Raw genomic sequence first — 19,330 nt, forward strand, 5'->3', positions numbered from 1 at the left:
CCCATTTCCTCTATGGGTGTTGAGAAATTGGGCTGATTTTGATATCTTAAAAAGGAGTGTTAGAATTTTGTTGTAAGTGCCTCTTAGGGTTTTTCAAAAAAGCACTTCCCCATTTATGGAAGAAAACACTCCTTATATAATATGAAGAACAAAATCTCTCAAATCTGGAAAAAGCTAATTGACTTTAGATTGTCTTATCAAAATATGAACTGATATCATAGGACTCCAGCAGATTTATCCACTACAGATCTTTAACTTTAATTTATTGGTTACTTCACAGAATTGACAACTGCTTTACAGTCCTGTGTGTAGTGGGAAAAGCACTATCATATAACTCTTGAGCAGATGTGCTACAAGAGTCTTTTCATTTCCTTTCTTAAACCCAAAGAATAATGACACTGCAATATCATGTGGTGAAAAGAGCAATAATTTGATAAACATTGTCTTTCCATTAGATTAGAGCAATTAATCTGATTCTAATTTGGCTGAAACATTATCATACTGGAGTCCCCAGAGCCCTGTGAATAATCTCTAAACACATTGGCACACTCAGTAGACAAACATTATCTCCACTCGCACTGTTCTTCCATATGGTCTCCTCCCATGGTGATGGAGGGCACCCTGCTGTTTCAATCAAATAAATGTCAATTATCTGAGATAGATTTTTAGTTCTCGAGCCCGGGCTTGCAGTGCAGCCAGAGTGACTGGATAGAATGGTCTGCAATGTTTCTTGCACATGCTGCTTGCGTTTTATAAGGAATTCACACCTTGCCACATCATCTGGCATTCCAGGAACTCCATAAATAAAATGAGTGGTTTCAGAGGCTGTGTATGTGTGTGTGTGTATGTGTGTGTGTGTGTGTGAGAGAGAGAGAGAGACAGACAGACAGACACAGAGAGAAGGAATCTTGAGTTTCATTTAGCTTTGGTTTGCTTATTTTGGGAAGTAGAATATTAAACTCATTTATTAAACTCGTGTTCATGTCCTACTCCATCCCTTCCCCCTTTGTAGCAGTCCGTTCTGTCCCTAAATGGAAATCTGGACATACAGATCTCAGAAGCAAAGATGCATATTTGACTGCCAGTTCCTTTTGCAGACCTTTTCCTAGACATGTTTGTTCTGAGTATGGTGAGTCTTGGTGGGGAGACCTGCAGGATTTTCCTACCAGCCTTGTAGGGGCTGCTGATGTGATCAGCTATAGTTCCAAAAGGCAGTGGAGAAAAGGAGGAAGGGAGCACACCTTTTTGTGTTTGGGGGAAAGTCCTGTGAGGGCACTTCTGGAGCCAAAGAGGAGAATCTACATCTTTTAGAAAGAGGGCTCTGGATATGAGGTTGATATCAAACCAAACAAAAGTAGACAGGGTGAAATAGTATGACATACTGAGAAGACTGTCAATTCTACATTTCTTTGCAGAGCTGTCTATCTTTATGGTGTCAATTATCAGGTGTTGGTTTTGTTATCAGACAAGCCCTTGTCTCAAAAGCTTGTAAATTTGCCCAGAGACCTGAGGGCCTCTGATGACTATATGTCTAGACTAAAAGCACTAGGTCACTCTCCTTGCTGCTGCTACTGTGACAAGCTGGCACAAAGAGAAAGTCAGTCCACGGGGATCTGGACTAATACACTGTGGCAATTCAGCAAATGTTGTCAGAAAGGATTTCAGTTTTTACATTGGCTGTGATCCCGAATCAAGGAGGAAAGCCACCAAATGCTCAGACTGAAAAAAATACAGTAGTATCAAACCCCTCCTGCCTCTAAAATGGTTTAATTGGAGACTGTCAGTCATTGACATCAAATGTCAAGCCCCAGGTCACTCACTGCATTTAGAAGGCAAGGAGTTCCTTACTCCAGAGGTGGGCCCTGTGCACCTGCTCTGCAAAGTAGGAGGCATGGAAGATGGATATTTTAGCAACAGCTGGGCATTTGCTGAAGAGAGCAAGCATTATGCCAGGCCGACATGTGGAGGAGGTTCATGAAGAGAAGACTGATACGAATTAGAGGTGGTAAAGTACAGTGGTTAAATATACAGGCTCTGGAAGGAGGTGGCTTGGGTTCAAAGCTCAAGCTTACCACTTATATATATCTGATCATGGGAAAGTTACTTAGCCTGTAGGATTCTCAATTCGCTTATCTACAGAATGGAGATTGAGGATAGCACTTAGCTCCTGTGTTTGTTATAGGGACTAAATAAGGTAATGAATGTAAAGCACGTAGCATAGTGCTGGAACATAGTATGTGCTTGATAAGCATTTGCTGCTATTCTTAGAGTGAGGGGTTCTGAAGACTTGCCTTTGAATTGTGTGGCTTTGTCACATACTAGTTTTTGAAAAAAATTTCTTTAAATTTAAATTCAATTTAGTTAACATACAGTATATTATTAATTTCAGGGGGTAGAATTTAGTGATTTATCAGTTGCATATAACACCCAGTGCTCAGTACATAAGGTGCCCTCCTTAATGCCCATCACCCAATTACCCCATCCTCCCACCCACTGCCCCTCCAGCAACCTTCAGTTGATCCCTACAGTTAAGAATCTCCTATGGTTTGCCTTCCTCTATTTTTATCTTATTTTATTTTTACTTATCTTCCCCTATGTTAATCTATTTTGTTTCTTAAATTCCACATATGAGTGAAATCATATGGTATTTGCCTTGCTCGGACTGACTTACTTCTCTTAGCATAATATCCTCTAGTTCCATCCATGTCATTGCAAATGGCAAGATTTCATTCTTTTAGATGGCTATTATTCCATTTTATATGTATATATATATATAATACATATTATATATATTATTCCATATTTATCTATCTATCTATATATCATCTATCTATCTATCTATACCACATTTTCTTTATCCATTCATCTGTTGATGGACATCTGGGCTCTTTCCATAGTTTGGCTATTGTACCACATATTAGTTTTGTGTCTTTAAATGGGTCACTAAATCAGTCTAAGTTTTGTATAAGTCCTAAGTTATTTTGATGTTACAGGTATAATTTTGAGAGTTAAGTGACAGAGATGCAGTGTTGTAATGAGGACATACCAAAGTGTCTATAATGTCTGTGGTAGCAGTAGCTCTAAGCCTCTATATGCAAAGCAAGCAAAGTACATTCTTCAGTGCTGTAATATAAAACTGCTGAATTAAATAGATTGAACTTACATGAGGAAAGGGCCTTGAGTTTGCTATGGTTGCCATACAAAGTATATCACAGACTGGGTGGCTTAACAGAAATTTATTTCTTCACAGTTCTGGAGTCTAGAAATCCAAGATAAAGGTGTCAGCAGGACTTTTTCTTCTGTGGACCACTCTCATTTTTAAAAGAAAATTTATGAATTAAATTGGTATAGATGCTGAAGATGAATATATAGAGGTCAGATTTCTGACTTATAAGTTGAGTTTCAGTTTTCCTTAGGGTGCAAAAAATATTGCAATAACCTTACTGAGGACCTAAAAAAGCTTGTGCATATCAAAAAAAATAATATCCTGTAGAGTTTTGATGGCTCTAGAATGGAGTAGAATCATCAATCATCTGTTTATTTAGTTTTAAAAGATTTATCATGATTGCTGATGACTGCTTGTTATATGCATGTGTGTGTATATCTCTGTGTTCTCATTTAGAGAGGCAATGAGATGCAGGAAGAGATAATTACAGATATGTATGTGACAAAATTATTTCTTATTCCTCCAGTTTTATTGAGATATGATTGATATGCAACATTGTATTAGTTTTAGGTATATAATATAGTGATTTGATATATGTATGTATTGATAAATGATCACCATAGTAAGTTTAGTCAACCTCCATCACTTCATGTAATTACAATTATTTTCTTATAATGAGGACTTTTAAGATTATTCTCTTAGCAGTTTTAAAATATACAATACAGTTTATTCACTGTGATCACCGTGCTGTACATTATATCTTCAGAACTTACTTTATAAGTGGAAGTTTGTACCTTTGACCACCTTTACCCCTTTTACTCACTCCCTCTTGTTAGCTTGAATAGTCTCCACATGGTCTTACCTCTTTATGTATCTGTGTTCTAATTTCCTCTTATGAGGGCATCAATCATGTTGGATTAGAGCCATCTTTAGTCTTTTGAACTTAATTACCTCTTTAAAGGCCCTATCTAAAAACGCAGCTGCATTCTGAAGTAGTAGAGGTTAGTATTTACACATATAAGCTTGGTGTGGGGGGAGTAATTCAGCCCACAACAGAGTCCTACACCAGGATTATATTTTCATCACGATACTCTTAGGTCTACCAGATTTGAATAAAAGGAAGTTGAAAGGATACAAAGTAGAAAGAATGCTGCACTAGATATCATGGCTGCTGTGGTGTAGTCAGCATTCCTACAAATCACCTGAGTAACCTTGAGAAAATCCTTTATTATTTTAGAGCCTTAGCTTCCTTTTCTTTAATGTTCATTCTGACATTAATATCTTATAATGATTTAAATATCTTATCCATCTGTCCCTCCCTCTATCCCATCATCCATTCATCTCATCATTCTTCCATCCATCTATCTTCTCATTCAGTCAACAAATACTTATTGAGTACTTTCAGTCAACAAACACTTATTGATTACTTATGTTGCCAGAACCAAGCAAATTTCTGGGAATGCAGTAATTGATGAAATGCATTCTCTTCTCTCAAATTTCCTAGTCTAATGAGGAAGACAGACAAGTAAAAAGTACATAGACTTTCTCTATTCCCTCTTCTACATGACAGTCTTTCAAATCTTTGAGGAAGGCTGACATTTCCCACTTTTTTCTTGGTTTCTAGATTAAATATACTCTAATTTCTTTATTCCTCATATAACACAGTCTCCAGATTATTCTTTTAAATTAATTTTCTGTGGTATTTTCTAGTTGTTTTTAAAAAAAGAATTCAGAAATAAATAAGATAAATACTTTAATACCAGTTGATGAGGAAGCAGACAACAATTAGACTTTACCCATACTGGGGCTTCACACTGATTTAATCTGGGTCAAGATGTGAAGTTACAAATTACTTTGATGTCTCAGATTACATTTCTCTCCCATTTTCTCTAGTTAGGTCAGTCAGCCACATTTCATGAACTTTTATTGTGGAGCATTACATTGAGTAAGGTTTGCATATACCTTTTAGTCAAATCCAGAGGTCATAATATTGACACAAGGGCTACAATACTTAAAAAAGCAGCAATAACAAAACCTATTAATTATGCACCAGGCACTTTGTGAATTTTATCTCCTTTAATCATAATAACAACTCTGAAATAGTCACCATCCATAATTGAGACTACTGGGTCTTAGAGGTTAAATGACTTGCTCAAGGTCATATAGTTCGTAGGAGGAGCCAAAAGGTATCTCCAGACCTCATTTATTCTAAAGACTTGGCTCATAACCTCTATACTTAAGTCCCTATCTCAGAGCCCTCTGTTCAATTAAAGGACAGAGGACTGCTTGGTGGATTTTTGGTGGGCCACTCAGATATTAGAGTTCCCATATAAGGGAGGCAGGGGCAGATGTAGGCCAGGCCTTGTGGGGATTACACCTTGATGGAGACATTGTAGTCCTGGGTCTGGCCCTCAGCTTTTCCTTTTTGAGATCTCACTTCTGTTATTTTGTCAGGGTAATCAGGCTCTGCAGGATAGAATCTCACTAACAAAATACAAAAGAGAATGACTTATAAGCCACAGTGCCCACTTACCATGGGAAATAGAACTGATTTTTTTTAAATGAGAAGCATTTCCTCAACAGGCACTCCCTTTCTGTGAGGGTCAGTCACTCAGAAGGAGAAATAATATTTCAGAAGGTTGCTTGGTGAACATTGGATTTACAGCAAAGAGATTAGGTTTTGCCCAAGGGAAGTCTCCTCAGGCTAATATAACTTGGAGTTAATCCTTCTCTGCCCTACGGTTATTTCTGCCTAAATTACTGGAATCCATCTTCTAGAATCACAATATAATTTTCCTTGGTCACTGTTAGACTCAGACACACTAACGTTCTCCCAATTCTCTTTAGGCAGTATTTTTCTTTTGGAAATATCTATTATCAAAAACATCCCTTGTGACATTCTTCATGTTATAACATTCTAAATTACTGTTTGTCTTTATTAGTTTACACTGTAGGTTGTCTATTCCTTAATGAGGTTTGTGTTGGACCTTGTATTGGATGTAGGGGTTGAGTCATCCATTTCACAGCAGGCAGGAGGTTTGGGGCACTGACCTCAACTAGAAGGATGAGCCCTAATTAGTCTAAGAAAATCACAGTAAAGCCTTATTCCCAAGCCAGAGCCAGTGGCTTTTTTTAGGATGCCAGATTTAAGCTGGCATGCCATTTCCTCAGTTAGAGGGATTGGTCCGAGAATTTGTGCATATTCCAGTTGGGGCAAATGGGACATTAAGGGAGATTTGAGAGAGGGACACTTCAGGGGAAAAGTTTCCCCACTTTTTAGAGGGAACTATGAAAGTAGTAAGGATGTGAGGTCAGAATGGTTGTAACCACTTCTGCCAATCTAAGGGTGAAGTCCTCATGGAGGAGAGAAGAATTTACAACAATACAGGGGAATGGGGCTGGAGTCATTGTATTAAGTCAAGGCATAAGCCTAGCTTACCTCCAGACATTCATTTATATGAACAAAAAAAGTTCCTTTTTAGGGGAACCAGTTTGATTTAGGTTTTTGAGGTACATGCAGCTGGAAGCATACTAATTAAAAGATGACTTTCTGAAATCCATTACATATTCACAAACCACCAAGAAAAGTTCTCCAGATGGCCAAACCAATTTTTTGGGGGGGTCTAATTTACTTTTTTTTTTTTTTTTTTTTTTTACAATTACTATATAGTTATTAATCCAGCCATAGGTCACAGAAATATCAGCATAGCCATTTCTCTGAGCTCAAGGCAAGAATTTTTCTGCAAGTATGCCTGTATATCATCAGTCAAATGAATTGTTCCTCAGAACAATCATAGTAATCTCCAGAAATGTGTCTTAGACCCCTCCCTGGCACTCAGAGCTTCTTTGTTTTAACACTGATCCCACAGACATTGTCAGAAGATTTTATCAACTGTAGGTCCCCAGATGATTCAGATTTAGTTTCCTGTTTTGTAGGATTCAGAATTATATATATATATATATATTTTATTTAAACTCAATTAACATATAATGTATTATTGGTTTCAAAATAGAGGTCAGTGATTCCTCAGTCTTATATAATACCCAGTGTTCGTTACATTTCATGCCATCCTTAATGCCCATCACCCAGTTATCCCATCCCTCAACCTCCTCCCCTCCAGAGATATTCAGTTTGTTTCTTATCATTAGGAGTCTCTTATGGTTTGTCTCCCTCTCTGATTTTGTTTTGTTGTATTTTTCCCTCCCTTCCTCTTTGATCCTGTTTTTTTTTTTTTCCTTAAATTCCACATATAAGTGAGATCATATGACAATTATCTTGGTCTGATTGACTTATTTTGCTTAGCATAAAATCCTCTAATTCTATCCATGTCATTGCAAAATGCAAGATTTCTTTTTTTTTTCCCCTATGGCTGAGTAGTAAGTAGTCCATTGTCTATATGTACCACATCTTCTTTTTTTTTTTTTTTTTTTTTTTTTTTTTTTTTTTTTTTTTTTATACTTTATTTTTTTTTTATTGGTGTTCAATTTACTAACATACAGAATAACACCCAGTGCCCGTCACCCATTCACTCCCACCCCCCGCCCTCCTCCCCTTCTACCACCCCTAGTTCGTTTCCCAGAGTTAGCAGTCTTTACGTTCTGTCTCCCTTTCTGATATTTCCCACACATTTCTTCTCCCTTCCCTTATTTTCCCTTTCACTATTATTTATATTCCCCACATGAATGAGAACATATAATGTTTGTCCTTCTCCGACTGACTTACTTCACTCAGCATAATACCCTCCAGTTCCATCCACGTTGAAGCAAATGGTGGGTATTTGTCATTTCTAATAGCTGAGTAATATTCCATTGTATACATAAACCACATCTTCTTTATCCATTCATCTTTCGTTGGACACCGAGGCTCCTTCCACAGTTTGGCTATAGTGGCCATTGCTGCTAGAAACATCGGGGTGCAGGTGTCCCGGCGTTTCATTGCATTTGTATCTTTGGGGTAAATCCCCAACAGTGCAATTGCTGGGTCGTAGGGCAGGTATATTTTTAACTGTTTGAGGAACCTCCACACAGTTTTCCAGAGTGGCTGCACCAGTTCACATTCCCACCAACAGTGTAAGAGGGTTCCCTTTTCTCCGCATCCTCTCCAACATTTGTTGTTTCCTGCCTTGTTAATTTTCCCCATTCTCACTGGTGTGAGGTGGTATCTCATTGTAGTTTTGATTTGTATTTCCCTGATGGCAAGTGATGCAGAGCATTTTCTCATATGCATGTTGGCCATGTCTATGTCTTCCTCTGTGAGATTTCTGTTCATGTCTTTTGCCCATTTCATGATTGGATTGTTTGCTTCTTTGGTGTTGAGTTTAATAAGTTCTTTATAGATCTTGGAAACTAGCCCTTTATCTGATATGTCATTTGCAAATATCTTCTCCCATTCTGTAGGTTGTCTTTGAGTTTTGTTGACTGTATCCTTTGCTGTGCAAAAGCTTCTTATCTTGATGAAGTCCCAATAGTTCATTTTTGCTTTTGTTTCTTTTGCCTTTGTGGATGTATCTTGCAAGAAGTTACTATGGCCGAGTTCAAAAAGGGTGTTGCCTGTGTTCTTCTCTAGGATTTTGATGGAATCTTGTCTCACATTTAGATCTTTCATCCATTTTGAGTTTATCTTTGTGTATGGTGAAAGAGAGTGGTCTAGTTTCATTCTTCTGCATGTGGATGTCTGTACCACATCTTCTTTATCTACTCATCTGTTGATAGACATCTGGGCTCTCACCATAGTTTGACTCTTATGGAGATTGCTGCTATAAACATTCCAGGTACCCCTTCGGATCATTCCTTTGTATCTTTGCAGTAAATACCCAGTAGTGCAATTGCTAGGTCAGAGGGTAGCTCTATTTTTAAATCCCTGAGGAACCTCCACACTCTTTTCCAGAATGGCTGCACCAGCTTCCATTCCTACCAATGGGTAAGAGTGTTCCCCTTTCTTCGCATCCTTGCCAACATCTGTTTCCTGACTTGTTAATTTAGACACTGACCAGTATGAGGTAGTATCTCATCGTGGTTTTCATTTGTATTTTCCTGATGTCAAGCGATATTGAGCATTTCTTTTTTATGTGTCTCTTGGCCATTTGTATGTCTTCTTTGGAGAAATGTCCATATCTTCTGCCCATTTCTTGATTGGATTATTTGTTCTTTGGGTGTTGAATTTGATAAGTTCTTTATAGACTTTGGATACCAGCCTTTATATGATAAGACATTTGCAAATATCTTCTCCCATCCTGTAGGTTGTCTTTTAATTTTGTTGATTTCTTCCTTTGCCGTGCAAAAGCTTTTTATCTTGATGAAGTCCCAATAGTTCATTTTTGTCTTTGTTTCCCTTGCCTTTGGAGACAAGCGTCTAGCAAGCCGTTGCTGGCCAAGATCAAAGAGGTCGCTGCCTGTGTTTTCAAGGATTTTGATGGATTTCTATTTCACATTTAGGTCTTTCATCCATTTTGAGTCTATTTTTGTGTGTGGTGTGAGGAGATTGTCTAGTTTCATTTTTCTGCATGTGGCTGTCTAATTTTCCCAAAACCATTTGTTGAAGAGACTTTTTTTCTATTAGGTATTCTTTCCTGCTTTGTCAAAATCATATATATTTGGAAGTGCTAATTCCTAATGATATTGAAAGGTTATGCCAGAATGTGAATCAATGTACTGTATCCTAAATAGACACAATAAAAATATCTGCTAAATTAAACCATTGATTAGTGACCTAACTGACTTAACTTCTGGAGTGAACTCTTTATCTTGTTACGGATCAGTAACAAACTATAGTTTGACATCTGGTCTGTAGATGAGCCACCTTTGAATAGCATTAAATATGGTTGTAAAGAAACCACTCATTCATTCATTAATTTAATAAACATTTACTAAACTAATATGTAGAAGAAAATAATAATCTTGGGAGTACTTCTGCCTTACTCTTCATTTTCAACCAGACATCATGCCTACCTCTACATTTCTGCTGCCATTGGCTTGATTCAGGTTGCCATTCCTTTTTGAAATGTTGCTGTCTCCCTGCTGTCAGTCTTGCTCTCTCCAGGCCTTAACAGGATGTTAAAATATATATTTCTGTGCTCAAAGTGCTTCTTTAGCTTTTTTGTCAATGAAACCTACTGTGTTTGATTCTTTGCTGAATGCACTGCAAATAGATGTTAGTGCCTTGTACTGCAAATGTTCTTAGTTAATGAGCCTTCCACCATGCTTTCTTGAGATAAATGTGTCTACAATATGTGTAGTTTCCTCTGCGGCCTCTCTTTATGCCATCTGTGTTTTGGAAAACATTTTTTTGACTCATCATGGTTGACAAATGATGTGCAAATAGTAATGCTAGACCTGTAGCAAAGAGGCAAAGGAAGAATGTCTTGTTGGATGTTATAATGCAAGTTTCAGTCATCTTCAGGAAATGATTCAGGAAAGAGAGGCTATAAATGGGTGAGGGGGATGTTCTTTGAAATGAGGAAAGGCATCATAGCTATCAACCTGGGAGAACTAATTAATAATCATATGAATGAGAGTGGAGAGAAACCATATTTGGAAGAATATAATGACTCCAGATGATTTGATGAGAAAGGAAATGCAACACTTTGAAGATCTCATGTCTTGGGAAAGGATGTATTAATGACCCCTAAGTGCTAATTACATTTTGGCTTGATATGCATCGGTGCATCCCTGTACCTAAAGGATTTTTTTTTTATTGCACAAGTGTAATATTAGTAATCTCTCTGTTTCTTAGTTTTTGAAGATCTGAAATCATATTTTGTAATACTATTATTTTACATAAATCTCACTAAAATGCATCATATTCTTTTTTGCTTTATTTCTGTCAATGCTGTTAAGCACATTTAATTTTTGTGATATTTTTGGAACCACTGTTGTGAACATTAATTATGTTGTGGTGATATTGGTGTGAAATTAAGTTAGGTGGTGCTGTTTTACACTTGTATAAAGCTCTCATGTGAGAATAGCCTGGAATACTTTAGATAAACAAGAGTAATGAAGAGAGATTGGTCCTAGCAGGTACTTTAATGCATCATAAAGCTATAATAATCAGAGTGTTTTTATTGTATTGAAATAGAATAAGAAGTTTAGAAATTTATTTCTACATATAATTATTTAACATATAATAGATGTAGAATTTCAAACCAGTTGAGAAAGAATAGATTATTAAAAATGACATTGAGACAATTATATAATCATTAAGATCCAAGAATTAATGTTTAGCTTCTATTTCACGTTATTAATCCCAGGTGGGTTGAAGAAGTCTGAACAATGTAGTAGAAATTGGTATTTAAATAATCTTGGGATGGGGAAAAGTTTTGAAGTAAGATATTAAAGCCTTAAAGATTGATAACTTATCTACATAAAAATTTAAAACTTCTGAATTTTAAATGCACCCCAAACACATAAATTAAAAGAATGGATGGCTGTTGTATGAAAAAAAAAAAAGAACGTGAAATAACAAATGTTGGTGAGTATGTAAAGAAATTAGAACCTTTGTAGATTGTAGATCTACAACCAATTGTATATTAAAAGTGTTGCAACTGCTATGAAAAACAGTATGGCAGTTCCTCCCAAAATTAAAAATATAATTACCATATGATCTCACAATTTTTCTTCTCGAATATATCCAAAAGAATTGAAAGCAAAGACTTGTAGAGATATATGTATATTTAGCAGCATTATGTACAATATCCAAGGGGTAGAAGCAATCCAAGTATCCACTGACAGATGAACAGATAAACAAAGTGTGGTGTATACTATGGAATATTATTTATCCTTAAAATGGAAGGAAAATCTGACACATGCTACAATTGGATGAACACTGATAATATTATGTATGTAGGTGAAATAAGTCAGTTACAAAAGCACAATACTGTATATATTATGAGATAGCCAGAGTAGTCAAATTCACAGAAAATAGAATGGTTGATAGGGGCTGGGTGGGGATGAGGGGAATGGGGAGTTACTGTTTAATGGGCACAGTTTCAGTTTTGTAACATAGAAGAGTTATGGAGATGTATGGTACTGATGGTTGCACAACAGTGTGAATGTTCTTAATGTCACCAAATTGTACACTTAAAAATGATTAAGATTGTAAATTTTATGTTTATTTTAACAAAAGTAAAAATAAAAGATAATAATAATGAAGAATGATGCAGCTTACTTGAATTTTATTCCTACTCTTCTTTCCTTTTATTAGCTCAATGACTTTAAGCAAATTTGTGAAACTCTCAGTGTCAAACTTTTATTATCATATGGTCATTTTGAGGACTCAATGAGATAATTCCTTTTAAGTGGTTTCTATGGTGCATGGAACATAGTAACCGCCCAAAAAAACTGGCCCCTGTCTACTATTATATTAAAAGCCAAATGATAAACATATATTATCTATTTATAGACTTGATATGTAAAGAATTTTTAAAAGATCAGTGAAAAAATAAAATCCCCAGAGTTTATCGACAAAGGACATATTAGGCATTTCCAATTTTAAGGAATGAAGACATTTCTAGACTATGTTAAGTGATTAAGGACTTTTTGAAGAATAAATGAGAGAAAGTGTCACAGAAATCCAAGGATGGGAAAATAGCACAAGATTAGAAATGGATCTAAGGTTGTTTTAGGGATTCTGATGGTAGATTCTCCATTTATCTTCTGTTATTTAATCCCTATCTCATTTCTTCTCATCTTATAAATCATTGCTTCACTCCTTTATCCGTTTTATCAACAACACAGCTTTTATTCACTGGTTTGGTTTGTGCTTCCTAATATCTTTGATTTCTTTATGACTCCAGTTTACTTGTGTTTGCTCATGGATCTTAGAGCATTTTTAAGCCTCATTTCCTATGGCTAATAGCCTGATATTTCTTCATTTATTCAAATCAAATTATTAGAAATATAATCTGATTGGAACTTTGTTTATGTTAAGAGTCTTACTGGACCTTTCTTTGTTTTTAGCAAATCTTTTCATACCAGGTCATCTTGAAGCTCACTGCTCAGCTGACTTTTGGTTGCATCACATTATCAGCTATACTCTAATCAACTCTGGTCTGGGTAGCAGATTTCTTTTTTGGGGGGGGGGGGCAGGTGGCAGATTTCTGTGTGGAACAAAACGGGATCATTGAGGGCTGTCTCTAAGGAAGGGGCCATTTGTATTTTTTGAATTTATGAATCACTTTTGTAATAACAAGATTGTTGGATTTTTCTAGTTGAAGATTGACTTCCAGATTATTGGATTTTTCTAGTTGAAGATTGACTTCTCCTTTAGTGTTTATGTCTACTTTAAATAGTTTCTCTTTGTTTCTATCACCTTGTTTGTTCACAAGCTACTAGTCTGTTATCCAACTTTCTATCTGTAAATTGGAACAGGATGGAAATGCAGTGGGAACCTAAGATAACCAAACTAGCAAACTTGATTTACCATGATTTATAGAAGAGAATAAGTCAATGAATTAACTCAGCTTTGGGATAATTTTTTTTTTTAAATGAGCACATTATATTAGTGCAAAGGCTTTTGGATTACTTCAGGTTTGTTCTTGGTTCTGGGAAAATGAGATGGCTGAAATCTATCAGATTTAGTGTTAGTTTCTCATACATTTGAGCAGATGTGACACCTTTATTTAAAGTGTATCATATTCCTTTATGTGTTACTTTCTTCCCCACAGTGCCTTTGCTAGGTATTGTTTCCTTTTCAGTAAAAAAAAAAAAAAAGAAAGAAAAAAAAGCGAAATCTTCTTGTTATCTTTTGGTTAAGGGAGGAGGTATTCTTTTCAGGGAAAGCAATTAAAAGTAATATAAAACTCTACAGTGTCGAAGTAAGATGATCTTTTTATGCAAATACTACCTTAAAGTTTTTAACCATCTGTTCTTAATTGTGCTTGCAGGATATTATTCTCATATTCTAAGAGACACACTGTGAATGCTTAGGTATATATCTAAGAGAGCTCAAGAAAGTGGGGATCAACATCATGTGTGTTAAAAGAAATTAGTCAAAGGAAAAATTTTACCTTATTTGTGCATGAAAGATGAAACTGAAATGAAAAATAAATAAATTTCCTATTGCAGGGGTAGAAACAAAGGTAAAACTGGGGTGATTCTGTTTGGAGACCCACATATACGCATATCATGTAGTAAGGCAAAACTGCTTCTATAACAATAAACTATTCTTTTTTCTTATTTGTTATAAATTAGGCAGTGTTGTTTTCCAGGACCTTCAGAGATGTTAAAGGAAGATAAGACAGAGATTAACAAAGCATATCCTCTATTCAACCTGTACCTGGGGAAGTCAGTATATTTTTAATGTAAACAATTGGTGGTAGCTTGGTAATAAAGACATCATATCTTGCAAAGGAAAGCTCCCAGAAAACTCAGAATGAATCTTGAACATTGGAGTATTGGTACTTAGTGGGTAAGTTTCTGGGACAGCAGAGTCAACAGCATTTCTGGGTCATATATCAAGTGCAGAATAATGAAAAGGATGTAATATTGGTGCCTGTTTTAGAGCATGTGACTTATGTATAGTCTGATAGATTTATAGATTGACAGAAATATCAATGATATCAAATATTGTTAAGATTGTTGATTTGTCTGCAGAGAAATAGCATAAATGAAACTGTGTCCAAGTGGGAATTTATTCTGCTGCTTTTTTTCTCTTTCCAACTCAGCAAAATCACATGAAAACCAGAGTTGGAAAGGATGTTGGAAATCAAACACCTACATTTTAGAAATTAAGAAATAAGGGCTCTAGGGGTTGAACAAGTTGTTCTAGGTAACCCAGCTAGAGAATGGCTGATGCAGGATGGGAAACCAGACTTGTAGTACAATTTTCATTTTAACATATTGCACAGAACTTTCACCCTATTGTGCTTGCAAAAATAGTAATTCATTTCACACTGCAGTCCTAAAATAACTCTTTCGAAGTTTGTTACTATTTCTTGAGACTTAAAATGGTTATTTGTTTGTATTGGGCAGCCCTGATAGTTCTCATACATAGAATTTATGACTTAGTCTTTTCCTTGTATGTTTAAAAAAGTGATCAGAGATTATTAATGGACATATTGTGGGACCAGTATCTTGCTTTGTGTCAGAGTGAGAAGATGAAATGTAATTGTGTAATTGCCATGTGTTGGTAATGACTCCAGATTGGAAGCTAAAACATCTGGATTATGGTCCCACCTCTGCATTAATTAACTGAGTCTTAATTTCCTCATCTGACTAAGGAAGGCTTCAGTTAAATAATCTCTAAGGTCCTCATAAACTGAAATATCTTAATATTCTAGATCATGAAAAAGTTAAAGTTAGAGAATTTTTAGTCTATACTTATTACAGGGATGTTATTGGCTAAAGATTTGAAGAAGTCTAAGTCTGTAACAGTTTACTAAACAATTGTCCAACTCTTAATTTCATACTGGATTTTGGATTTTCTTACTTACAAAATTGTTAACTTGAACTGTCAAGCTGTAAGAAGTGAGTACATCTGTCTTTACGTATGCATCTATCTTTACACTGAACTCCCTGTTACACTAATGAAAGTGCTGGAACTCCTATGTTTATCAGCCTTTGAACATGTTGTTTTCCCTGCCTACCATCCTTTCTACTTTATTTTGGCTCTAGCCTAGTGAACTCCTACTCATACTTTAAGATCCAACTCAAATGTCACCCCCTCAAGAAGGCTCCTATAACCATCTTGCTCCCATAACTATCTTGTCAGTAAAACTAATACTTATTGTTTACTTACTATGTGCAAAGAATTCTGTCAGTAGCTAAGGATGGTCACAGCTCTAGCTCTCCTACCTTAGTAAAGAAGATTGACATCAAGTAAATAATTATAAATAAATAAGAATTACAACAATGCCAAATATGAGAGAAAATCACTAAGTGCACTTGGAGTGTCTATTGGCGGAACTAAACTCAGGCAGAATTCGTGGCTCTCTTCTCTGAGTTCAGACAGCATTTTATTGCACATCTCTACTGTAACACTAATTACATTCCATTCTTACCAGTATTATAAGTTAATATATCTATCTCTTCTACACCTGTATTATCTGATATGGTAGCCACCAGGCACATGTGACCTTTTAAGTTTAAAGTAATTAAAATAAAATACAATAAAAATTCATTTCCTCAGTCACAGTAGCCACATTTCAAGTGCTCAGTAGCCACATTTGCTAGTGGCTGCCATATTGAACAGTGCATCATCACAGAAAGTTCTGTTGAACTGTGCTTCTCTAGACTGTGAATTCCTCAATCAAATATTATGTTTCATTCATCTTCATATCCCTAGGACCTGAAACAGTTATATTTATATAGCAGAAGCTCAATATTGGTGGATTGATCAATTCATTTATTTATTAAAAAAATATTTGTGTGTGTGCCTGTTATGTGGTACAATTCTAGGTACCAAGGGTAAAGCAGTGAAAAAATAGTTTCTATTTTTGTGGAGCTTATTTTTTAGTAGTGTTGAGGGGAATTGGACAATCAACAAGGAAATATATAATCTATTAGGGAGTGATGAGTACTATGGAGAAAAATAAAACAGGTTAAGTCACATATGAAATAGCAGGACAAGGGTTGAGGGGTAAATGGGTTACTTTTTTACATAATATGGGCAAGAAGGGCCTCACTGAGGAAATGAGTCATGTAGAAGGAGCAGGGACAGTGTCCCTGAGGCAGCAGTGTAACTTGTTCCAGGGACAAGAAAGAGGCTGGTGTTCCTAGAATTGAGTGAGTACTGCAGAGCATCATAGAAATGACAGTGGGCAGCAGAGGAAGGAGTGGGACTTCTGTTACCCCAAGTGAGATGGGAATAGATGGGAATTGGTGATGATCATGACGTAGTGAGTAGTGTACACATTTTGAATGCACAGTAGGCAGTGCTGATAGATTGGATGGGAAGTGTGAGGGAAAGAGGGGAGTCAAGAGTGACCCCAAGCATTTTGGCCTGAGCAAGTAGAAGAATGGACTTTCTATCAACTGAAGTGAAGAAGACCCTGGAAGCTGTCGATTGGGTAGGAAAATGAGAAATTTGGTTTTGTACATATTAAGTTGAAACTTCTGTTGGGCATGAATTAGATACTGGCATCTGAGGTACAGCTAGAGGTATAAATGTTTGTTGACTGAATAATTGAATGAGTGAATAAGACATTATTATCTTAAAATAGCAATTCTGAATGTAAAGTTGTAGGGTTTAGACCTGGGGATCAATTTGCATACAGACACAAGAAAATTCAAAGAGGAGGCCTTAGAATGTGAGCAGACTGTGAATGTATGGTCCAATAAGAAAGCTTAATTAATTCATTCTTCTGAATATTATTTGAACAGGGATTTCAGGATTGATTTTATTTATTTATTTATTTATTTATTTATTTATTTATTTATTTATTTAAAGATTCTATTTATTTATTCATGAGAGACACACAGAGAGAGGCAGAGACATAGGCAGAGGGAGAAGCAGACTCCATGCAGGAAGCCTGATGTGGGACTGGATCTCAGGACCCCAAGATCATACCCTGGGCTGAAGGCAGGCACGCAACCACTGAGCCACCCAGGTGTCCCAATTTCAGGATTTTAAATCCAAAATTTCCTTTGATTCAGATGATGGGGCAGGATATGTTAGTTTCCTATGGTTGCTATTACAAATAACTACAAAGTTAGTGGCTACAACAACATATTTATTATCTGTAGATCTGGAGGTCAGAAATTTAAAATGAGTCTCAGACTAAAATCAAGGTATATGCAAGGCGTGTTCCTTTTTAGAGGCTCCAGGGGAGAACTTGTCTTTCTCACATTGTAACACTATGACTGACTCTCCCTCTTTTACTTATAAGGACCCTTGTAATTACATTGAGCTCGCCTGAATAGTTCAGAATAATCTCCCCATCTCAAGGTAGATGATTAACAATCTTAATTCCATCTGGAACCTTAATTCCCCCTTGCCATGTAACATAATATATTCACAAATTCTGGGGATTAAGATGTGGATACCTTGGGAGAGGTAATGTCTTGAGTTTGTTCTTTCTTTTACTGTCAAAAGATCAATATACAATAATAAAAGTGATTGAGAGGATGTCTAGAGTATAAACAAACTCTAATAAGACATCCTCTCAAATGCTTTTATTATTGTATATTGATCTTTTGACACTAGAAGCCAAAAACGGGCTGAGTAAAGCTAAGCAAAGAACAACTTGAACAAGAGTCCACATTTATATAATGTTGTGCACATTTCCTGTTTCAGTTAATATTTATGGCATATGTAAAAACAAACTGAGACCTAAGAATATTGTGCTGGAAGGCGTATACATGTATGTGTATGTGTATCTGTGTTAATGTTCCATATAAACTTAATTATTGGCTCTAAATCTTATGTAAAATCATATTAGATGAATGCTAGAGTTTGTTCTATGCTACTCTTAGGATTTGTTTTTGACTTTTATCTATATCTTAGGTTTAGAAGGGCCTTATTTTCTGAACTTATTTCTGTAAAATGAAAATGCCCTTATGGGTCATAGGATAGAACATTTGAAGTTGAGATTATCCTGGGGTAACTATTATATTTAATTGATCTACGAAGTGTCAAATCTTTTTTTTTTTAATTTTATTTATTTATGATAGTCATCACACAGAGAGAGAGAGAGAGAGAGAGAGGCAGAGACACAGGCAGAGGGAGAAGCAGGCTCCATGCACCGGGAGCCCGACGTGGGATTCGATCCCGAGTCTCCAGGATCGCGCCCTGGGCCAAAGGCAGGCGCCAAACTGCTGCGCCACCCAGGGATCCCCGAAGTGTCAAATCTTGTTCTGAAATGTCTCTCCTAGTCATTTTCATGGCTGCCTTTTCAGCCCAGTCCAGGACAACCATAACAGTTTCCTAAATGACATTACTCAGGTGAACCTGAAGGCAGAGTGTGCAGTGGGTTAAGAGAGGGTTCTAGAATCAAATTATTAGAGTCTTATTTTGATTACTTTCTAGATGTCTGTAGAAATCTCTGTAAACCTTAGTTTTCTTTCCTGTTAAATGAGGCTAGTACTGATTTCATAGAATTGGTATAGGGTTTATATTAAATTAGGAGTTAATAAACTTGATGAAGGCAGCCAGTTGTGAACTTATTGATTCTCAGACCCAAATCTACCTCTTGTCGTGATTTTTGATAATGGAACTGGACCTTTTGCCAG

At 36.2% G+C, this 19,330-nt stretch overlaps 1 long non-coding RNA gene across 2 annotated transcripts in view; it reads left to right on the top strand.

Moving 5' to 3' along the window:
• Positions 1-1,026: 1,026 nt before the first annotated feature.
• Positions 1,027-19,330, top strand: part of LOC119874216 — a 55,254-nt gene continuing 36,950 nt past the window's right edge. The window contains exon 1 of one of the 2 annotated variants that reach the window (XR_005368021.1): positions 1,027-1,129. This is a non-coding gene — a long non-coding RNA (uncharacterized LOC119874216). Of the gene's footprint in view, positions 1,130-14,408; positions 14,571-19,330 lie in introns of those variants that run through there. The other variant, XR_005368022.1, reaches the window with a different exon arrangement.

The sequence above is a fragment of the Canis lupus genome, chromosome 12 (genome assembly GCF_011100685.1).
Source record: "Canis lupus familiaris isolate Mischka breed German Shepherd chromosome 12, alternate assembly UU_Cfam_GSD_1.0, whole genome shotgun sequence".
NCBI classification, from domain to species: Eukaryota; Metazoa; Chordata; class Mammalia; order Carnivora; family Canidae; genus Canis; species Canis lupus.